Here is a 16460-nt window from a genome sequence, read left to right on the forward strand (position 1 = left end):
CATTTCAAGCTTGTTATACAAATGGATTGTGCTTTTGATGTCAAGCCTAAGAATTCTTTGCCTAGCCTGACATCTCAAAGATTTTCTCCTAATTTTCTAAAATTTTCACAGTTTTATTTTACACTTTACATGTACTCTGTAATCCATCTTGTTTGTTTATTTGTAGAGATGAGGTCTTGCTCTTTGCTCAGGCTGGAGTGAAGTGACATGATCACAGCTCACTGCAGTATGTAACCTTTTGGGATTACCATTTTTCACTCAGTAGAACTCTCTGGAGATTGATCCAGGTTGTGTGTATCAATTATTCTTTCTTATTGCCGAGTAGTATTTCATGGTATAAATATACAATAGTTGGTTTAACCACTTACCTGTTAAAGGATATCTGGGTTATTTTTTACTAGAATGAGTAAGTAGACAAAGATTTGCATATGAGGTTTTGTGTGAAGGCATTGTGTGTGCGTGTGTGTGCCACTTTTCATTTCTTGGGGCTAAATACCCAAGAGTGCAGTTCCTGGGCAGGATAATAATAGTATGCTTGGTTCTTGGGTTTTGTTATTGTTGTTGTTGGTTTTGTTTTGCTGTTTATAAGAAATTGCCAAATCATTTTCCAGGGCGCCTTGCCAGCATTTAGCATTGTCACTATTTTTATTTTAGCCATCCTGATAGGTGTGGAGTGATACCTCATTGTGGTTTTAGTTTGCATTTTCCTAATGATTAATGATGTCGAACAACTTTTCATGGCTAATTTGCCATCTTTATAGCCTCCTTAGTGAAATATCACCCTCAGTCTTTTGCCTATTTTCTAACTGAATTTTTTAGTGTTTTGTTGTTGTTGTTTGAGAATTCTTTATATATTCTAGATACTAGTCCTTTGTTCAGTATATGGTTTGCAAATATTTTCTCCTACTGTGTAGCTAATTTTTTCATCCTCTTACCAGCTCTTCACAGAACAACAGTTTTGCCTTTCAATGAAGTCTAATTTATCAGTTTTTCCTTTTATAGATCATGCTTTTGATGTGAAACCTAACAATTCTTTGCCCAGCCTTATATCTCAAAGATTTTCTCTCTCTTTTTTTAACTTTTATGCATTACATTTACTCCATAATCCATTTTGTTTATTTTAATTAATTGATTAATTGTATCTGGTAAAGGTTAAGGCATTGCATTTCTCTGACAATTTTTTTTTTGAGGCAGTCTGGTTCTGTTGCCCAGGCTAGAGTACCGTGGTGCTATCACAGTCCATGGCAGCCTCGAACTCCTGGGCTCAAGCGATTCTCCAGCTGCAACATCCCAATTAGCTGGGACTACAGGCAGGAGCCACCACATCAAGCTAATTTTTCATTTATTATTATTTTTTTATAGACAGGGTCTTGCTATCTTACCCAGGCTGGCCTTGAACTCCTGGACTCAATCCAATTCACGCTGAATTAACTTTTGCATGAGGTGTGAGACTTAGGTCAAGGTTCATTTTTATTTTATTGTCTTGCCTGTGGATGCCCAGTTGTTCCATTTCACCATTGCTCAATTCACCATTTGTTAAAAAGGCGATTTTTCTTCCATTGACTTCCTTTCGCACCTTTTTCTTTTTCTTTTTTTTAAATTGCATTTTAGGTTTTCAGGTACATGTGAAGAATATGCAAGACTGTTGCATAGGTACACACATGGCAGTGTGATTTGCTGCCTTCCTCCCCATCACCTGTACCTGGCATTTCTCCCCATGCTATCCCTCCCCAACTCCCCGCCCCCTGCTGTCCCTCCCCTATTTCCCCCCAACAGACCCCAGTGTGTGCTGCTCTGCTCCCTGTGTCCACGTGTTCTCATTGTTCAACACCCGCCTATGAGTGAGAATATACGGTGTTTGATTTTCTGCTCTTGTGTCAGTTTGCTGAGAATGATGGTTTCCAGGTTCATCCATGTCCCTACAAAGGACGTGAACTCATCGTTTTTTATGGCTGCATAGTATTCCATGGTGTATATGCTTTTGCACCTTTTTCAAAAATCATTTGAGCAGACTGTGCGGATCTTTTTCTGGGTTCTCAATTTTGTTCCACTGATTTGTGTGCCCGTTCCTCTGCCATAGTCAGTCATGATTACTGTAGCTATATAACGAGACTTGGACTAGGGAAGACTGATTTTCAATCATTTTCTTCTTCTTTTTCAAGAATGTTTTAGGCATCGGCATTGCTCCCGCCCTGGAGCTCTAGGCCGGTGTCCTCCCGCGAGCGGGTCAAGTGCCGGCGTCTAAGGGTGCACGAGGAGCCCCTAGAACGCTCCGGTAGCCTTGCAGAGGCAGCAGGCGGCCACTTTCGCCCTGAGGGGGCTCCGCAGCTGCCTGCGGGCCTCTGCCAGGGCCGACCCTTCTCTTCGCGGACCCCACGCCAAGCAGCTACCCTGAGCTGACAGCCTGAGCGCCCGGCAATGGCAGCCCCGACGGCCTCGCACCTCCCATCAAAGGAACCTGAAGAACAAAACCTCTGCGACTTCCTCTATGGTGGCATCGACCCAACAGCCCGCGGGAGTGTTGACGAGGAACTGAGCAAAAAACCCCAGAAGTGGGATGAAATGAACATCCTGGGGACATATCATCCAGCAAAGACTGTGCTTTAATGAAAACAGATGAACCAAGCTCTCCTTACCGTAGTATGTGGGGTGATGGTGAAGACGCACGCAGTGATACAGAAACCACTGACGCCACGGCACCACGCACCTTAGCTGAGAAATTAGCTGCTGCTGAAGGCTTGGAGCCAAAATACCGGATTCAGGAACAAGAAAGCCGTGGAGAGGAGGATAGTGACCTCTCACCTGAAGAACGAGAGAAAAAAGCGACAATTTGAAATGAAAAGGAAGCTTCACTACAGCGAAGGACTCAATATCAAACTAGCTAGACAATTAATTTCAAAAGAACTACATGATGATGAGGAAGATGAAGCAGTGTTAGAGACTGCAGATGGAGAAAGCATGAATATGGAAGAATCAAATCAAGGATCTACTGCAAGTGACCAACAGCAAAACAAATCACGAAGTTCATAGAAGAGATGTGTTCAACACTGCAATTGTTTGTTAGATATAAACCCTGTTGCTGTAATCTGTTGCTTCTTGTTCCCCACAATTCATGACGTAAGCACCAAAATGCACACCAGTTATTATATATTGCCAAGAATTAAATGATAATCTTAGAAACTGACTAGACTGAAAATGCCTAGTTGCGATACATATATTCTTGTGCCTAGTACTTTACCACAAATACAGTGTACTATCATCAGTCCAAAACTGCACTGCTTTTGTAAAAACACTGGCGAATTTGTATAAGATAGTGTATAGTTTTGTGCATTAGAGGTTAAGCAATATCTTTGTGGGGGCACTAATTTATTTTCATCACTCTAAATATGGTGGTAGCTCTTATAAAGTTTCTTGATTTGTTGTTGTTGTTTTAAATCAAAAGTCAATTGAGCAACAGGATATATAGACTGATAAATATTCAGGCTGAATAGTATTTTACCACTTGCCTTCAACTTGATTTGTCTGTTTAACTGAGAAGGATTCTAAGTCTGTTGCATTTTCTGGCCTACTACCTTTAAAATTCCTGTTGAGTTTCTTTGAATTTACAAGGAAAGTTCTGAACTTTTTCTCATCAAAACTAGCTTTTTTCCTCCCTACATATTATCAGGTTAAACTTGCACTAATGTCTGCTTTTTTTTTTTTTTTGAATGTTTTTGATACACTAGGCAGACTTCCAGGCATTGTTTTTTAATAATAAATATTCTAATGTAGTTTATCTCGGCACTCCCTTTAAATACCTGTCTTAACCTTCTGCTTTTATTGCCTACCCCTTTCCACGCATACACACACAATCCTTTACCTTTTAAAGGATTAAGATTGTCACAACATTAGGAACCCTTTATGCCTATTAATTCTTCTAATACATGAAGAAAATAGATTAACAGCAGTACTATAGGAGGGAAATACAGTTTAACTGCTGAATTTCTATACTTCTCTGATTTACAGCTTGCTAATTAAATTGCTATTATTAGTTTGTTTGTCTTAATTACACTTAAGAAAACAACTGACTGGACTGAGGGTTTTCTTTTTTGTTTTTTTGAGGTTTTTTTTTTTTTTTTTTTGGCATGAGGAGAGAATTGTATGTAACCCGTGATATGGTTATTGTTGAATGTACAGACAGAAGCAAGCATGGACATTGTTTAATTTAAAAACTTTAAATAGTCGTTGCTTTAAGGGAATATGATAATGTGTACTACGACAAATGTACTTTATTCTTCTAACCCGGTAAGAATTACTTGGAATTTTTTCCTGAAATGAAGTGCAGGAAAGCCCTGTGTATCTTAGTTTAGTGGTGGCTCATTTCTAGCCATATGAATTGTATACAATTTTTGTTAGTACCAAAATAATCTGTATATGAACAAACTTCTAAAATAATGTCTGTATATTATACATATAAGAAGGATTTTATTGAACAGTTTATCTTTCACTTGCAAATTTATGGAAATATCAGTAGGTCAAAATAAATAAAAAGTGGGGGAATTCTTTGCTGTTAAAAGAATATACTTATTATTTTGATTTCTTAAATGGGATACAATCAAAGTACTGCTGAACTATAGGTAAAGTATTCTACTAAACATTTTGGCTAGTAATACCACTGATTTAGAAACAACCTTTTTTTTTTTTTTTTTCTTTCTGAATTTAGAATGTTGAGATTACCTGTTTAAATCTGTTTTGGTGGATGTAGAGGCTAAGTCTGTAAAGGTTGGGTGCGGTCGCTCACGCCTGTAATCCCATCACTTTGGGAGGCTGAGGCAGGTAGATCATGAGGTCAGGAGTTCAAGACCAGTCTGGCCAAGAAGGTGAAACCCTGTCTCTACTAAAAATACAAAAATTAGCCAGGTGTGATGGTGGGCGCCTGTAATCCCAGCTATTTGGAAAGCTGAGGAAGGAGAATCACTTGAACCTGGGAGGTGGAGGTTGCAGTGAGCCGAGACCATGTCATTGCGCTTCAGCCTGGGGGACAGAAGGAGACTCCATCTCAAAAAAAAAAAAAAAAAAAAAAAGAATAAAAGGAGAGAGAGATTAAGTCTGTACATATGTGTGCACATATATTCATGCACTCTCTGATTTTGGTTTTCTCATTTTTGAGTTCCTAGAAAGTATCCATATCCCCCCCTCCCTGACTCTTTTTTGGTAGAAGTAGCTGTTGTAGAGTGAAGAAAAGGGTAAGACTTTAAGCAGTTGATTCTTTCTGTGTTTTCTACAAACTATGTTTTGAAATTTAAATCACAAGCAAACTCATTTTCTGGTTTTTAGAAAGTAGATGATTATTCCAGAGGCATAAGACATGACAAACAGCATGCTCAGTGGGATTTTAGGTAGTCAAGTGCAGCTGGGAAAAAGTATTTTCAAGTCGTAAGTTGCTAATTGATATGGTATGAACTAGTCAAAATATGAACCATTATGATTCAAGTTAGATTTTCCTCTAGAGATGGATCTGAATGTTTATTTGTAGCGAAGGTAGATTTTACTTTCAACTTTTAAATAAATATCACTTTCTGTGCTTAACTCTTTGGTGTTACTTTGTCCGTTTTCATTTCTCTACAATTCTGTAGGGATGACTAAAATGTGACATAATGATATGCATGGATTGTTAAGAGTAACTCTAAGTTGAAGATTAAAGCAAGATGCCATTTTCCCTATGACTTTCATTTGTTTACAGTTTTTTCTTTACGTTAGTATACACTACACGTACTACAATAAAATAATACAAAAAAGAATGTTTTAGATATCCTAGTTCCTTTGCCTTTCTATGTAAATTTTAGAATAATCCTGCCTATAATCAAGAAATCTTGCAAAGATTTTGGTAGTTATTGTGTTAAACTTGTGTATCAGTTTGGGGAGAATTGACGTATTTATTATGTTGAATCTTCCAATCCATGAACAGTATTTCTCTCTGTATAGATAGAGACTAAATAGATCTTTGATAAATTCAGCAGCATTACATAGTTTTTAGCATGCAAGTCTCGCACGTTTTGTTAGATTTACACATAAGTTTCATGTCTTTGAATAATTGTAAATAATATATTTATACTTTTGGTATCACCTGTTCATTGTCAGTGTGTAGAAATACAATTCATACTGGTTTGTTTATCCTGTATTCTGTTAATTTGCTGAAATCAAATATTCTAGAAGCTTTTCTGTAGATTCCTTGTGATTTTCTACATAAACAATCATGTCGGAACTGTTTATTTCTTCCTTCACAATCTGTATGCCTTTAATTTCCTTTCCCATGCCTATTGCACTGTCTAGAACTTCCAACACTGTGAATAAGGGTGGTGAGAGTGGATATTCTTGCCTTGTTCCTGATTTTAGGTAGACACTGTTCAATCTTTCACAATCAAGTATGTTAGCCATGAGATTTTTGTAGATGATCTTTATAAAGTAAAAAAAGATCTCCTCTATTCCTATATTTCTGAGATTAAAAAAATTATGAGTGAGTGTTAAAGCAGGTTAAATACTTTATCTTCATCAATTGATATGAACAAGTAAATTTTCCTCTTCAGCCTGTAATGTAATGGATTACATTGATCATTTATGAATATCTAACCAGCTTTGCATCCCTGGGATAACTCTCATGTGGTTATTGTATATAATTCTTTTTATATATTGGTAAATTATATTTGCCAATATTTTGTTAAGATTGCTGTATCATGAGGAATGTTGGTCTACAGTTTTCCTCCCATTGTCATTGCTTGGTTTTGGAATTGGGGTAATTCTAGCTTTATAAAATAAACTGGGAAATACTTCCTCTGCTTCTGTTTTCTTGAAGATACGATTTATTGATGTTAATTCTTCTTTCAGCCTCTGGTAGAATTCTTCGTTGAAACTATTTGTCCCCAAATATTTCTTTTTTGTGAGTTTTAAAATTATGAATTCAATTTCCTTATACGTGTAGAAATTTTTGAATTAATTATTTTAGATTTAGTGAGTTGTGGCACTTTATATTTTTTGAGAAAAGATCTATTTAATTTATCTTTTTTTTTTTTTTTTGAGACGGAGTTTCGCTCCTCTTGTTACCCAGGCTGGAGTGCAATGGCGTGATCTCGGCTCACCTCAACCTCCGCTTCCTGGGTTCAGGCAATTCTCCTGCCTCAGCCTCCCAAGTACTGAGACTACAGGTGCGCGCCACCATGCCCAGCTAATTTTTTTTTTTTTTTTTTTTTTTGGTATTTTAGTAGAGACGGGGTTTCACCATGTTGAGGATGGTCTTGATCTCTTGACCTCGTGATCCACCCGCCTCGGCCTCCCAAAGTGCTGGGATTATAGGCGTGAGTCACCGTGCCCGGCCTCTATTTAATTTAAATGTCAAATTTATGTATGTAGAATTGTGCATATAATTATTTTATTATCCTTTTTATGTCTGTAGAATCTTTGATGGTATCCCACTTCATTTCTGATGTTGGTAATTTCTACCTTCTGTCTTCTTTTTTATTTTGTGAGTCTTGTTAATGGTTTGCCAGTTTCGTTAATCTTACAAAGTGCCAGCTGTTTACTTCATTGATTTTTTTCTTTTTGTTTTTGCTTTTGTTGTTCTGGTTTCAGTTTCATTGTTCTGCTTGCTTTTTATTTTGCTGTTCTTTTTCCAAATTCTTGAGGTGAGAGCATAGATTATTGGTTTGAGACTTTTCCTCTTTTCCAATGTATACACTTAGTGCTTTAAGTTTACTTCTCAAATGCAAATCAAAACCACAATGAAATGCCGTTTCATGACAGAATGGCGGTTATTAAAAACTCAAGAAACAACAGACACTGAAAAGATTGCAGAGAAACAGAAACACCTTTACACTGTTGGTGGAATGTAAATTAGTTCAACCATTGTGGAAGACAGTGTGGCGACTCCTCAAAGATCCAGAATCAGAAAATCCATTTGACCCAGCAATCCCATTACTGGGTATATACCCAAAGGAATACAAATCATTCTATTATAATGACGCATGCATGCATATGTTCATTGCAGCACTATTCACAATAACGAAGACATGGAATCAACCCATCTATGATAGACTGAATAAAGAAAATGTACGTATACACCATGAAATACTATACAGCCATTAAAAGGAATGAGATAATGTTCTTTGCAGGAACATGGATGGACCTGGAAGCCATATCCCCATCAAACTAATGTAGGAACAGAAAACCAAACACCACTAGTTTCTACTTATAAGTGAGAGCTGAACAATGAGAACACATGGACACAGGGAGGGAAAAAACACACACTGGGGTCTGTCTGGAGTGGGGGTGGGAGCAGGAAGAGCATCAGAAAAAATAGCTGATGCATACTTGGCTTAATAATTAGGTGGCCGGGCGTGGTGGCTCACCCCTGTAATCCCAGCACTTTGGGAGGCTGAGGCGGGTGGATCACGAGGTCAAGAGATCGAGACCATCCTGGTCAACATGGTGAAACCCCGTCTCTACTAAAAATACAAAAAAATTAGCTGGGCATGGTGGTGTGTGCCTGTAATCCCAGCTACTCAGGAGGCTGAGGCAGGAGAATTGCCTGAACCCAGGAGGCGGAGGTTGCGATGAGCCAAGATTGCGCCATTGCACTCCAGCCTGGGTAACAAGGGTGAAACTCCGTCTCAAAAAAAAAAATATTAATAATAATTAGGTGATGGGTTGATCTGTGCAGCAGACCACTATGGCACATGTTTACGTATGTAACAAACCTACACATCCTGCACATGTACCCCTGAACTTAAAATAAATTTACTTATCATAACTATTATAACTGTATCCCACAAATACTGATATGGTATATTTTCATTTTTGTTTAGTTGTGTTTGTGTATTTAAAAAAAATTTCCTTGAGACCTCCTCCTTGACCCATGTATTTCTAAATGTGTTGTTTTGTCTCCAAATGTTTAGAGATTATCCTGCTATTTTTCTGTTGTTGATTTCTGGTTTGGTTCCATTGTGGTAGGAGAACACTTTCTGTATGATTTTATTGCAAAAATTTGTTGGTGTTTGTTTTATTGTCTTAGATACGGTCTATCTTGGCATATATTCTCTGGGCACTTAAAAAATGTGTATTCTGGCTGGGCACAGTGGGTCACACTTGTAATCCCAGGACTTTGGGAGGCTGAGGCTTGTGGATCTCCTTAGGTCTGGAGTTCAAGACCAGCCTGATCAACATGGTGACACCTTGTCTCTACTAAAAATACAAAAATTAGCTGGGCATGGTGGCATGTGGCTGTAATCTCAGCTACTCGGAAGGCTGAGGCAGGAGAATCACTTGAACCCTGGAGGCAGATGTTGCAGTGAGCCAAAATCATGCCATTGCACTCCAGTCTGGGCAATAAGGGTGAAACTCTGTCTCAAAAAAAAAAAAGTGTATTCTGCCATGGAATACTATGCAGCCATAAGAAGAATGAGATCCTGTCCTTTATAGGGACATGGATGGAGCTGGAGGCCATTATCCTTAGCAAACTAATGCAGGAACAGAAAACAAAATATTGCATGTTCTCACTTATAAGTGGCGGCTAAATGATGGAACACATGAACACATATACAGGAAAAAAACATACTGGGGCCTATTGGAGGGCGAAGGTTGAGAGGAGGCAGAGGATGAGGAAAAATAACTAATGAGTACTAGACTTCATTCCTGGATAATGAAATAATTTGTACAACAAACCCCCATGACACAAGTTTACCAATGTAACAGACCCGCACATGTACCTCTGAACTTAAAAGGCAGGGGAGAAAATCTCATGGAATCTACTAAAAGCAAAGAAAAAAAAAATGTATCTTCTGTTGTTAGGTGGCATGTTCGATAAGTGTTGATTAGATCTTATTGGTTGATGTTGTTTAATTTTGTATTTTTTCTGAATTTTTGTCTGATCAATTGTTGAGAGAAAACTATTGAAGTCTTGAACTATCATTGTTGATTTGCCTATTTTCAGTTCTATCAGTTTCTGTTTTATGTAATTTGCAGCCCTGTTGTTTGGTGCATACATATTTAAGACTGCTATGTCTTTTTGGTAGATCGACTCTTTTATCATTATATAGTGTCTTTATTCATTTCTAGTAGTTTTCTTTGTTCTGAATTTATTTGATATTAATATAGCCATCCTTTCTTTCTTTATTATTTTTTGGATGTTATATGTTTTTCTATCCTTTGACTTATGAACTGCCTATATTATTATATTTGAAGTGAGTTTATGATAAATAGTAAATAATTGTGTCATATTTTTAAAACCACTCTGCCAAGCTCTGTCTCCTATAATTGATGTATTTAGGCCATTTATATTTCATATAATGTTATGTCCAGGGTTAAGTCTGACATTTTATTTTTTGTTTTCTGTTTATTCTCTCTGTTTTTCATTTCTTTGTTTTCTTTTTCATTGCTTTCTAAACCAGTTTAAAATTCTGTTTTATTTATCTATAGTTATGTGTGTGTACCTGTGTGTACCACTTTGTTTAGCTGTTTCAGTGGTTTTTCTAGATATTACATTTATTTACATAACTTATCTATTGCCATTAATTATCAGTCTGAGTGATGCATTGAAATTTCTTCTCCCTTTATGTTTGTTTACCCTCCCTCATTTATAATTGCCTGCAATATTTTCTCTGTATACATTTATAACCATATGATACAGTATTATAAGTTTTTCTTAAATCCCATAATTTAGATCACTCAAGAGAAGGAAAGTCCATTTTTTTTAACCCACATTTTTTCTTGCAATTTTCTTTCTTCCTGATGTTCCGACTGTCCTTAATTTCACTTTTTTAAATTTAATTTTTAATTTTTATTTTTTTAGGGTAGACCTGCTAGTGACAGATTCTGTTAGTTTTCCCTCATCTGTGTTTGTCTTACTTTTCCTGGATATTTTTGCTGAAAAAGCGTTCTAAGTTGACAATTTTTTTTTCTTTCAACACTGGAAAAATGTGGTGCTACCTCCTTTTGGCATACACGTTTCTGATGAAAATTCTGCTCAGTCATTTTTTTTTTTTTAACCTGTTGATGTAATTTATCTCTTGCTGTTTTCAAGTTTTTTTGTCTTTAATTTTTAGTTATTACTCTGATTTTGGTGTTGCTTTCTTTAGATTTGTCCTGTTTGGGGTTCATTTGCCTTCTTAAATCTCTAGGTTTATGTCTTCCACCAAACTTGGGAAGTTTTCAACCATATTTATTTAATAATGTTTCAACTTTACTCTCTTTTTCCTCTCATTTTGGGACTCTGAGTACACAAACATTAAATATTTTGTTATAGCCCCAAGGGTCCCTGAAGCTTTGTCCATTTTTTTTTTTTGAGTGTCATCTTTCTTTTTTTCTCTTTCTTTCTTTCTCTTTCTTTTTCTTTCTTTTCTCTCTCTCTCTCTCTCTCTCTCTCTCTCTCTCTCTCTCTCTCTCTCTGTGTGTGTGTGTGTGTGTCTCTATTTTCAGATTGGGTAATCGCTATTGTTCTTTCTTCAGGGTAGCTAATTCTTCCCTCTGTTCTCTCCTGCTGTTGAGCTCATTTATTGTACTTGTTATTTTGGCTATTGTAATTTTCAGTTCTAAAATTTTCACATTTTCTTCCTTTTATATCCTATTTTCATGCTAAAATATCCTATGTTTTTCTTTTCTGCTCTTTTCTTCTTCTTTTTAAAACACCAAATTGGATATCTTATTTTTTTTCATTCTTTAAAGTGTTCATTGCTTATCAAAGTATTTTAATGATGGTGGCTTTAAAATCATCAGGCTTTTCTTTCCGTTTTGGCATCTATTTTATTGTCTTTTTCAAATTCAGTTTGAGATATTCCCGGTTCCTGATATGACAAATAATTTTCAGTTGAAACTTGGACATTTCAGGCATATGTTCTAAGGCTCTTGGTCTTCCTTAAACTGTTTTAGCTGGCTTCTTTTAACATCACTCCAACAGGTAGGTGGGTGAGCTCCAAGATGCCAGGTAGGGGTAGAAGTCCAGGTTTCTCACTCTGCCTTCATTGACACCTTAGATAGGTCCTCATTATTACTGAGTGGGAACAGAAATTCTGCCTCCCTGTCAGGTGCCCATTGATACCTCCCTAGCTGGTTGGATAGGAGTGCCACTTACTATTCCTCACATGACCTCTGTTGACACCAAGATGGGACAGTGGAGTGGAGGAGTGACTAGTAGGTGTCAGGGAATGGTTGCTGGATAAACTGGATGGTGATGAACATCCTGACTCTCCATTAGGCATTGTCTGAGGGGAGGAGAAGAGATGTTTCATTACCGTTGGGTAGGGGATGGAAGTCTAGGTTTCCATTGACATTTCAGGGGGTAGGGGAAGGGAGCACATTTTCACCAAGAGGGCATGAACAACCTGACTCTCTGCTCACTTTCTCTTACACCATCCTGGTGTGTGTCCATGTGTGTGTTGAAGTGTTGGGTTCCTTATTATAACCTGGAGAAGATGAAAGTCTAGGCTCCTCATTTAACCTTGGCTGGTGGGAGTGGAGTCAGTTTTTTCTGTGGTGTTTAGCTGGCCCTATCACCCAAGATGGAGTGTAGTGGTGCGATCATAGCTCACTTGTAACCTTGAACTCCTGGGCTCAAGTGATCCTCTTGCTTCAGCCTTTCGAGTATCTAGGACTACAGGTACATCCCACTATGCCTAACTAATTTTATTATTGTTATTATTTATAGAGACAATGTCTCATGTTGCCTAGGGCTGGTCTTGAACTCCTGGCCTCAATCAATCCTCCTGCTTGGACTCCTCACCAAAATTATTTTAAATGATTTAATACCTGACAAACTTGAATAGATCCTCTTTATTTGGTTGGAGGCAGAGTATTAGAAATGACCTAACAAAAAGGATTTGTTTCCCGTCACTAGACTTATTCACTGTGTCAACGAGTGTATCAATGGTTTGTGGGAACTGAACTTAATGAAAACGTGTTTATTTAAATGTTACAAGGGGTGCTTTTATATTTTTAAACTATTGGCTCTTGTGAATTTCAGAAAAATATTGCAAATCATTGAACTTAGTTACTTCACTTGCACTCTATGTAAAAATTTAAAAATTTTACCTCTTTGAAAAACTCCTAGTATCAGTAGTGATAATGTTGTTTTGCAATCTCAAATAATTTTCTTACTTTGGACTAATTTTCATTGAGTTAATTAATAAGTGACTTTTCATTATGTAAAAAAATTCTAAAGTATATCATAGAGAGAAAAAGTATTGCGTCACTAAGTGGTTTTCTATGTATGTATGTTTGCCCATATTTAATTTTTGCAAAACTCAAATTAAGGTGGTAAATTCAGTGTGGATATACATTCATGTATTGTGTTGATAAGATTAAGAGCATTTTAAAAATAAAGTTGAAAGCTTTTTAAAATTTTTTAATTTTTTCTTTCTTCCACATGGGACTGATTGTCAGAACATATAAAGTTGAAATCTTTAAATAAAACTGTCATTCAACTATATGTGTATTTCTGTATGTTTAAAACACACACATAATGATAAATTCGAATTAATAAGCAAAAAGGAGAAGATTTATAATTTAAAATTGATCTTAGAATATACACTCTACTGTTAAAGAGATAGGAAAAACCCTTTCTTTCCCTTTAGTGTAATTTGCCCAGCTAGCGGGGGTTTCTTATCAGAATACTCTCACTTGATAACTTTTAGTGCTTTGTGCTGATAGCATCAAGTTTTTAAACTATTTTAAAAACACAGAACAATAAAAAACGATTTGCTTCTGAGACACTTAGTTTCTTGTAATTGTTGCCTTCTTTATGTTTATTTTCAAATGTTTTATTGTCACTCTGGTTATTGAAATACCAAAGCTAAAACAATTGCTCCCTCTCAGGTACCTGTGCACTTGAGTGACCAGTTTCTCTGAAAATTATTTTTTCTTGTTGCCTTCCTCAAGCCTCATACCCTGAATTCAGAATACTAACACTGTCTAGCTATTTTTCATTTTCCCAAATCTTTTTTTCTCTCTAGACAGCCGCTACCCATTTGGCCACAAGGTGGTGCCAAAGGCTTAATCTTTCACCTTCCTGCGCCTACTGTGAAGGAAGCTAAAAGCAATTAGAAGTGTTTGGCATGGTTTATATATTTTAAATTAACGCTGTATTATCGAAAGAGCCACCCTGTGTCTCAAACCCACAATGTGGTAAAAGCTGACAAATTAAAAACAGTAGCTCAATCTTTTTTAGATTAGTTTTGTCCAGGTTAAAAATATTATTGATATATGTGTTAGAGATGGCATAGATTTCAGCAAGGGTAAAAGCATGCTCTTGTTCATACTCCAAGTCTGGCTTGGTGACTGTTAATACACTTATTTTGAAGCAGACTTTGCTTCTGGATTTAAAATGCTTCTGTTAATTAGTAGGAATCCTAATACACACTTTATAAGGTAGATTAGAAAGAAGACCATGGAAAGTTGTCAATGCACTCACTGTCTAAAGTGTGTTCACATCTTTGGATTAATGACGGTTAGTCCTTGTGCAGTAGTGACATGGAAGATCCTGCTCTTCTATTCTGATATTGTTGGTAAGTGTAATAACCAGAGCCATCTGGCCTTGTCATGAACAGATGGTTTCTGCTTTTTCCTCATGCTTGTCTGAAGGCCTCTGCTATAAGCTACTCATCAAAAGTTGGGTCTTTTGAGAGAAACGACAGGAAGGACAACCTCAGAGCCTCCGTGGAAATATTTCTACCTTTTTTTTTGTTTGAGGTGGAGTCTTACTCTGTTGCCCAGGCTGGAGTGTAGTGGTGGGATCTTGGCTCAATGCAACCTCTGCCTCTTGAGTTCAAGTGATTCTCCTGCCTCAGCCTCCTGAGTAGCTGGGACTATTGGTGCACGCCACCACAATTGGCTAAGTTTTGTATTTTTAGTGGAAATGGGATTTCACCATGTTGGCCAGGCTGGTCTCACACTTCTGACCTCAAGTGATCTGCCCACCTCAGCCTCCCAAAGTGCTGGGATTACAGGCATGAGCTACCCCACCTGGCTTCTACCAGGTATTCTTGACTCTTGATTTTGCAGAAAATAGAATTGCAAGAACAAATATGCTAGTTTAGGCTGATGCTGCCACCCCAGGTCAGATTATGCCAGGGAACTTAAAAATTAGCATTTATAGAAGTGTTTTAGTTCAGAAGCAGATGCCTTCATCAACGTAGACTGCTAATCCCAGATCCCCAGATTAATGGCACAAGAAATGAGACTGAGTGAAGTTGTAAACCAATGTTTAATTGTGATGATTTATTTTAGAATATTGGTTTGAATTTTCCATTTTTTTTTTCTGATAAGCCTGTCCTGTCCTTTGGAAAAAATGTTCTATTTTATGATAAATACATAAGAAAGGATTTTATTTATTCTTGGTTTATTTATCTAGACTCCTCAATTTTAGCCTATGCTTGTGGGAAATGAAACTAAATGTTCTTTGAATGGTATCTCATTCCCAAGGGACCTCAGAATTCAGAAAAAATAAACTATAGTAAATCTTAATATAGATTACAAGATAATTAGAATAAATTGAGGATGATAATGATTTTATTGACTGGAATTCTGGAAAGAACTTTTACAACATTTTAAGCTTAGAAAAATCTCAACAATCCTTTGTGAAATAACATTGAGTGAAAATTTGCTCTCATACATCTATAAAGAACCAAGCATTTTTATAGACAGGATCACTGGTAAAATATATGAAGATTCTATAGAAAATTTGAGATATAGTTATTTTCTGCAAACTATGCTAGGTGCTTTTATGGATCACTTTATGCTTTTGTAGCCACTTATTAAACGTGCAATGATTCAATAGTCTTTCTCTCTGTAAATCTGGAATCACGATTATGGCAGAGATGTTATATTTAATGGAAAACTTCATTAAATTGGGTATTAGATTATTAAAGAGCAAGGATTGCAGTTCACATGTGGAAGTCCTCCGAGGACAGGAGCTCAGAGCTTATTGAGTCCCCACCTGACAGGTAGCAAATGATGGTACTTCTGACAAGCCCGAATCACTGGCGAACTTTGGGCATCTCGGAGAAAATGATATTTAATCCACAGTTACAGGCATTGCATTGCAAGCAAAATCCTTAGCTGGTGACTTCTCCTGCGGGAGAGTTTTCAGAATAAATGAGTTGATGAGTGAAAATACAATTATTGCTAGGTCATGATAGAAGTAATTATAATTATGATCTTATGGGCTAAGCCATTCTAGACAGAGGTGAACTCTAGAGCCTTCATAGCATCAGACTTTTGTTTTGCCAACTATGCAACAAGGGACTCTTTATATCTTAACCCTAAAACAGGCTAAATAGAGACGATAAAATGAGTGGAACTGAATTAGGGCATTTCTGAAAATTTTTTTTTTTTTTTTTTTTTTGGTTAATTCTGCCCCTTAAGATCAGAAATTGTGTAGGAAAAGTGTTTCAAAATTATAAATAAGGCAAAATTCTACATGCCCGATTATTTAATATCAA

The 16460-nt window shown here is 36.7% G+C and overlaps 1 pseudogene; it reads left to right on the forward strand.

The window, feature by feature from the left end:
- Positions 1 to 2418: 2418 nt before the first annotated feature.
- LOC101051692 (protein phosphatase inhibitor 2 pseudogene) lies at positions 2419 to 3030 on the forward strand (annotated as a pseudogene).
- Positions 3031 to 16460: the final 13430 nt, after the last annotated feature.

Source organism: Saimiri boliviensis, chromosome 4 (genome assembly GCF_048565385.1).
Source record: "Saimiri boliviensis isolate mSaiBol1 chromosome 4, mSaiBol1.pri, whole genome shotgun sequence".
In the NCBI taxonomy this organism is placed as follows: Eukaryota; Metazoa; Chordata; class Mammalia; order Primates; family Cebidae; genus Saimiri; species Saimiri boliviensis.